The sequence below is a fragment of the Triturus cristatus genome, chromosome 6 (genome assembly GCF_964204655.1).
Source record: "Triturus cristatus chromosome 6, aTriCri1.1, whole genome shotgun sequence".
Taxonomy (NCBI): Eukaryota; Metazoa; Chordata; class Amphibia; order Caudata; family Salamandridae; genus Triturus; species Triturus cristatus.
Genome location: NC_140589.1, coordinates 259,875,260 through 259,882,025, shown reverse-complemented (window position 1 = coordinate 259,882,025; position 6,766 = coordinate 259,875,260).

Genomic DNA, 6,766 nt, shown 5'->3' with positions numbered 1-6,766 from the left:
ACATCGCTCTGCCTCGACTGTTGTCATAGGAGTGGTTATGACAATTTTAAGTAAAGCCACTGTCTCTCCAAGTGACTTTTCCATATTAAGTTTATGGATTAAAGCCAGCAAAGACAAGGCACTTGTGGCCTTCCGGTACACAGGCATTCCGTATAGTACAGTCAACTCAGTTCTCAGCTCTTCTTTATTGAGCATAGGATAAGCTCCCACAGCCTCATTCAGAGCACGCTCCGGGAAGGATTCATCATATTTGGCAAACTGTTGACTTTGCAATAATGTGGCACTCACCAAATGTTTAGTGAAAGAAAAACGCTCTCGTGCCTGCACAATTACAATGTCACAGATCTCCTTTGCAATTCGGACCATAGTGGTGATGTTTTTCCTGCGGTATGTGAAAAAAGATTTCTCTGGCAGTTTGCTGTCTAAATTGTCAACCCCATCTCTCACTTTGCTTATGCTTTGTACAAACATAGTAGTATATACTTGCACTTTGACAGTATCTATCTCTCGTGCTTGTAACTGATTGTATAACAGGTCGACAGCTACCATTATATCATGAAATAAATACAGTAAGAACTGAAACTCTCTGTCTTGTAGTGTTCTACCAAAGCCATGGGCTTCAATCTGACTTTTGTAATCAAACTCATCATTGGTTTCTATGGCTTCAAAACATTTCAGAAGGTCCTCTCTATGTTCATAGATTAGGTTGACTGTACGGATGTTAAAGTTCCAACGAGTTGAGGATCCCCTTGGAACGCTTTTGTCTACAATGTCATGAAGTGCTTCTGTTCTTTTGGGGGAACGCGAGAAGAATGCTGCCATGCCTCCTATATCCTGAAAGAAAATTCGTGTCTCGGTGATCTTTGATACTGCCTGTTGCATAATAAGATTAAGTTGGTGAGCGTAACAGTGCACATAATGAGCATTAGGGTACACATCTCGAATTCTCTTTTGTACTCCACTAAGGCTTCCACTCATTACGGACGCACCATCATAGCTTTGCGCAATAAGTTTTTTTTTTTGAGGCAGCTCTGGAAAAATTAAGCTCAGTTGACGCAGTATAGCTGCAGTAATGGTTTCTGCACTAGAGTCTCTTAAATGTGTGAAACCATAGAACCTCTCCACAACTTGTCTGTCATTGTCAATGTATCGAAACACTAATACGGACTGTGTTTTAGTGGCCACATCAGTGGTGTCATCAGCCTGAATAGCCACAAAGTCTGTGTTTTGCAATTCTTGCACAATATGGCTTCTCATAATTTCGAGCATACACTCAAGAAGTTAATTTTGTATTGTTTTAGAGGTGCCCTTAAAGACTGTAGCACGTGCTAAATGTGCTTCCATATCCTTGTCTATGCTTGCTATTAAATCCACAAGGCCTTTGAATATTCCAGGATTTGGGGAACCTTCCGATTCATCATGGCCTCGCAATGCCAGTTCAAAAGCACCACAGAAACGAATGCAATCAATTATTTTGGATAGAATCTGTCTGTTCCTATCAACTGTTTCATTGTGTTTCTGTATTGCTTTGCGGTATGCATCATTTATCTGCTGCTCAATCGGAGCATCTTCCCCCAACATTCCCAGTCTAGTCAGGTTTTCCATATGCTTTCTTGTGCGTGAATGCTTCTTTATTTTTTCAGACAAATGCTTCAAGTCTGTTACTCCTTGATTTGTCCAAGAAAACTCACCACCAAACAGCAAGCAGGGGAAGCAGAACAGAGAATTTCTTAAAGGGCACCCTGTAAGCCAATCAGCTTTTGTGTACCAGGCGTTTGAGAATGTACGTGTGGACATTTTCCCTCTGTCCTGGGAAGTTTGCTGTAGTTTTAGGTCAGGCCGATGAGGTCCCAATTGCTTTAAATCTATTTTCTCTTGAAGTGGCCGTGCCTGGAATGACCTTGTAATCAGCTCTTGTACTGTATTCATGATGACGATGCTGGCCTTACCAATATATATTAAAGAAACCTGCCAATAATCAAAGTACAACATATAAGGTGCGGTGCAATAATACCAAATTTCTGTATAAATACATATATCTTGTGCAGTATCGCAATAAATCTCCAACAGCTCCCCTTTGCACAACATGACTGCTAAAAATACAGCCTTACTGCCTGCTGCCTCTGTGTGCCATAGTGGTTGCTGAAGGCACTGAAACAGACACTGCTTGAGGGCCTTGAACAAGGCAAGGGATAGTTAGTGCTGTTAACAACCGTTATTGGCCAAATCACAGGGCTAAGGCTGTTAGTAAATTCCATCTACTGAGTGTACAATGTTCAGAATGTGTGCCTACCCCAACCACCATGTACAGTGACCACACACATAGCTCTAACTCCAATCTAAAAAAAAAAATAGCATCAGTTTCCTTACCTTTAACTCTGGTGTTTGCTGGGTCGTAGCCGGGGTGAAAGAGCAGCAAAGGAGGTCTTGTTCTTCGCCGGAAATATGACCAAAAATTTGGTAAGGGTTGTCAAGCTTTAGAAGGTGCTGAAAATAAAAATAACGTGCTGTAACTAGACAAGCATTGCTTTTAAAATACAAGTAATCCCAATGAATTTTACCAGCGTCAGTTCTTCAAGTTAACATAAAATAACTACAGTGTTCTTAAAATATTTATTTTGTTTGATGTTCGGGGAAACCAGACTTTTTTTTAGTCTGCTACGTTAAAATTATCCATTGGAACCTGCTTACATTTAAATGTAATAATGATATGATCTTTAGCTTTCAGTATCTTTATGGAATACAATAGATCACAATTTTAAATTCAAATTATCCTTTAATCAATACATTAAGAAGTGCAACACTGGTAGTAGTCCAACGTGAAAAAATAGCGTGAAACTGCGTCTCGTCGTGAATCTGCAAGGAGCTTGACCCACCCGGACAGAGCGTGCGAGTAGTTCAGTCAGTGTGCATGGGCATAGTGTGAAAAGCTTGGCGTGCATGCTGCACCGAAGGGTAATTCTGCCCGGTACTGGTGCAGATCTTCAAGCATTTATTTCAAGAGCTCCCCTTGAGAACTGTCTCTAAAATCTGTAAATCTACCGGATTTTGCTTCAAAACAGCGTTTTGCTCCTTTATTTTATTTCGGGTTGTGCAGCTATAAACTATAAATCCTAGTTGGGGTGATAAATTGCACACCCAGCTGAATCCCACCTCATCGCTCGGTTGTGTACATGGACAGAGAAAGTGCGCATACAAACATTCTTCGTACACACACATTGTTTTTGCTCCTAGCTCACAAGCGCCCAACATACGCCCTATCGGTTTATCACATAATTGTGGGACATATGCATTTCTATTTTCTATCCTGTTTTTTTGGAGTTAAGCTTTGCTGGAGCATGAATTGCTGCTTACTTAGACAGTTAGGACTAGGACACCTTTAAATGTTTGACTTAGAACGTGCAGGGTGGGTTTAAGTTTTCCCATGAAAAGACGCACATTGCTAAAAATGTGTCCATGCTAGAGAGGTGTCAATGGCCTTTCTCCAGAAGATTCACCTCCTTGGGGAGAATGTGGACCCCCTTAACTTTCTGATACATCCCGGTGCGTACAATATCAATCCCCGAGCAAAGCGAAAACAAAGGGAGTCACGATTCTATTTTGTAGTCGAGGAGCTGCTTTGTTCTCCTTTTCATAATACAGCTGCTGGTTGTATGTCATTACAGCGCGTTGCTTAGCACACGTTATTACAACGCAGGCGCGCAACACCCATTGGACTCACAGGGCTTCAGCCAGCCCCCCCCCCCCCCCGTCGCGTGTGGCAGCCCGGGCTGAGACAGCATCCCGGCGCACACACAGCCGCACCCGAGCACTTCACAGGTCTTTAAAAAACCATTTGCATGTTAATGAGGCCTCGCTGTTGTTTCACCCCTTCTAAGAGCCCCTGCAGCTCCACTCTGCCTATTGCTTAAAAGATTCAGCCCCCCCCCCCCGAAATTTGGCTCTAGTTGCGACTCTGCAACGCACATAATACCACGCATACAATTACAACATTTCCAAGAAGATTCCACATTCTAGGATGGTGAAGGCAGGGAGGTCACTCATTGTTCGGGGTCAGCTGGAGGGAATGGTTACGCTTGCCAATGTCTATGGGTAACCAGATCATAAAGCAAAATTCTATGCCACACTATTAGTATATCAGTTATGAGATTCATAAGTACGTTTAGCACCATTTTAACTAACTGTGCTTGATGCGTTTTTAACTAACTGTGCTTGATGCGTTTTTTTACTAAACAGCCTTTTACCAATTTGAGAGGCAAAGCCTCTTTCGAACTTTTTTTCAATTCATGATTGGGAATAAAAGCCCATTGCTGGTGGAAATGGCCTGGGGAGGCGGAAAAGATTGGGCGGTAAAAGAAGAAGCCAGTGGAAAAGCAGAGTCCAGTGTCATAATTTCATGAGTAGGGTTGCAATGAACGAAGCTCCATGAAATCATTCAGAAGACAGACGGCAAGGAGCACGTTTGATCTGTGTGGAAAAGAGTGTGTGCCACTCTGCGTGTGAAGATGGCGCGCCGCGCAGCCCAAGGTAACGCCTTCCACCTGTATCCACAGGCATGCTCACACCAAGGACGCTGTCGCCATTTCATTATTTTTAAAAAAACACTACACAAACACCCGATCATGTGGGTCGCTGTCTCCATAGCCATGGAGGACAGACTACCGTCCCCATCGTCTTTAATACATTTTTAAAACAAGGCATGAGTTAGGCGTGGAGGAATGGCGTGAGGAGTTTGATGCACGTTAACAGCGCGGGGTCGGGGAGCTCGCAGTCAGACAGTGTGATTGGACTTCTCAACTTTGCTACCCTTAGGTGCCCGGGCCGCGTTAAAAGGGTACTCTTGGTGCTTAATTGTAGGCTCAATATGGAGGCTAAGTTCCAGGACACCGGTGATTATTGACGTTCATTATAATAATTTGAGCCGACCCTGACTGCCCACGTTCCAACACAGCTCTTCTCCAGAGTGCTTTGCTCCATTGTCGTCTGAGAGATGTTGACTTTAGAAGTGGTCAGTATTCTGAATGGATGAATAAATTGCCGAGTTCTGAGGGAGTTATCGGTTCATTCCATACAGCGATGGCCACCCCGCTGCTCGTTCGTGACATCCTATCGAAGTTTTCATTGATGTGGCGAAAGAGGAGCTGTTTTCTGGGCCTGTAGTCACGGCTTTTTGGACTCCTACATGCATATGTCAGTAGCTTGTTTTTGGTCTTCGAAATCTGGTCTTTCCACATATACACTCAGTCATCCTTCCACTCACGCATCCGTGGACCCACTTCAGAACTCAACCTCTCTGCATTCATGAAAATATATTCAAACATGTCTAGCAATAAAGAAACACAATGGTTTTGTCAGTGCTTGTTTGAGTTGGTTATCGCGACCTTAGAAACGATCATGATGGTGAAGATGTTAAAGATCGAGATGTTATCCTTAATATGCCAACTCCCATCCTTCTCTTTCCTCATCATTTTTAGACTGTGTTCTCTAGTCTATGTTATGTTATGTCTATTTATATAGCGCACTAATCACCCATGAGGGTATCCAAGCGCTAATTCTATAACTGCTGGTTCAGAGTATGCATTTTTTCAGACACTAGCACCCAGGAATGGCCACAATTCATAGTGAGGCATTTTGTTTTCCATGTTGTTTTCACTCTGTGTCGATTATAGCAAGAGATGGCCAACATATTGATCAGACTGCCCTGTCATCAAATTTCCTGCATTCCTAACGACAACTGACAGGTGCAGATGAGAATAAGCAGTCAAATGCCCGGCGTCTCTAATATGTGACTCCACAGTCACACTGGACATAGGAGCCTCTCTCAGAGATCCGGACGTGTTTTATGCACCAAGGATGGCCTTGACAGCCCCCACCCCCCTTGGCCCCCGTGACGGAGGCGTAGATTACAGAGGCTCAGCCTGACTTCTGTCACCGCCTGCTCTAGACGAGCCATTAGGGATTTGTAGCACATGGGAAATTCAATTTACGCCCTCTCCCCATTAAAATGCATATTTTAGTGAGTCTCAGAGCTGCTCGCTCATTTATATTCATCACTGCGGTTTATACGGCGGTCTTCACAATCCTTCCTTTGGTGAAGATCGCGGCAATATTTTACAACAGATGATAATAAAACAGCTCAAGCTGCCGAAACAGGGCTGCCATCTCCTATGTGTTGTCCCAGAAGCATGGCGAGTGTAAGAGCTACAGGCCTAGTACATATTTCCTTATTGTTTTCTCATACAGTACTTACTTCAGCACTTTTATGCAGTGATATGATCACGAGTTTTTCACGACGTCGATGACACACACGACGAGTCACTCAGTCACGACGGGTCGACTCCTCCTGACTCTGAACGCACCGCCGCCACGAGGTTATGAGCAGACAGTGTGTGTCGCACCACCGCGTGCGTGATGACGCGACCGACTGCTGGAGTGCGCACCTCATGGCCAATCACTGTCACTGTGTTCAGACATAAGCCACAGTGATTGGCCATAGGTGCGCGGCACCCAATTAGCAGTTACTCGTTGCTGTAGCAGGCTCTCAGCCAATCCAGAGACGCTGCATTATCAGCGCCTGCCCTGGATTGGCGAAAGAGCACGGATAGGGCTCGCCCGGATACCTAGAGGGGGGCTGCTGCAGAGGCAACCCTCGGCCTCTCGGCCCCCTCCTCTCAGTACAGTAGTCAGTGGCAGACAGTGCGGCGAATGCGCATGCTCGTGCTTGTCGTGAGACAAACTCGAGCATGCGCAATAAAATTGCGAGCCG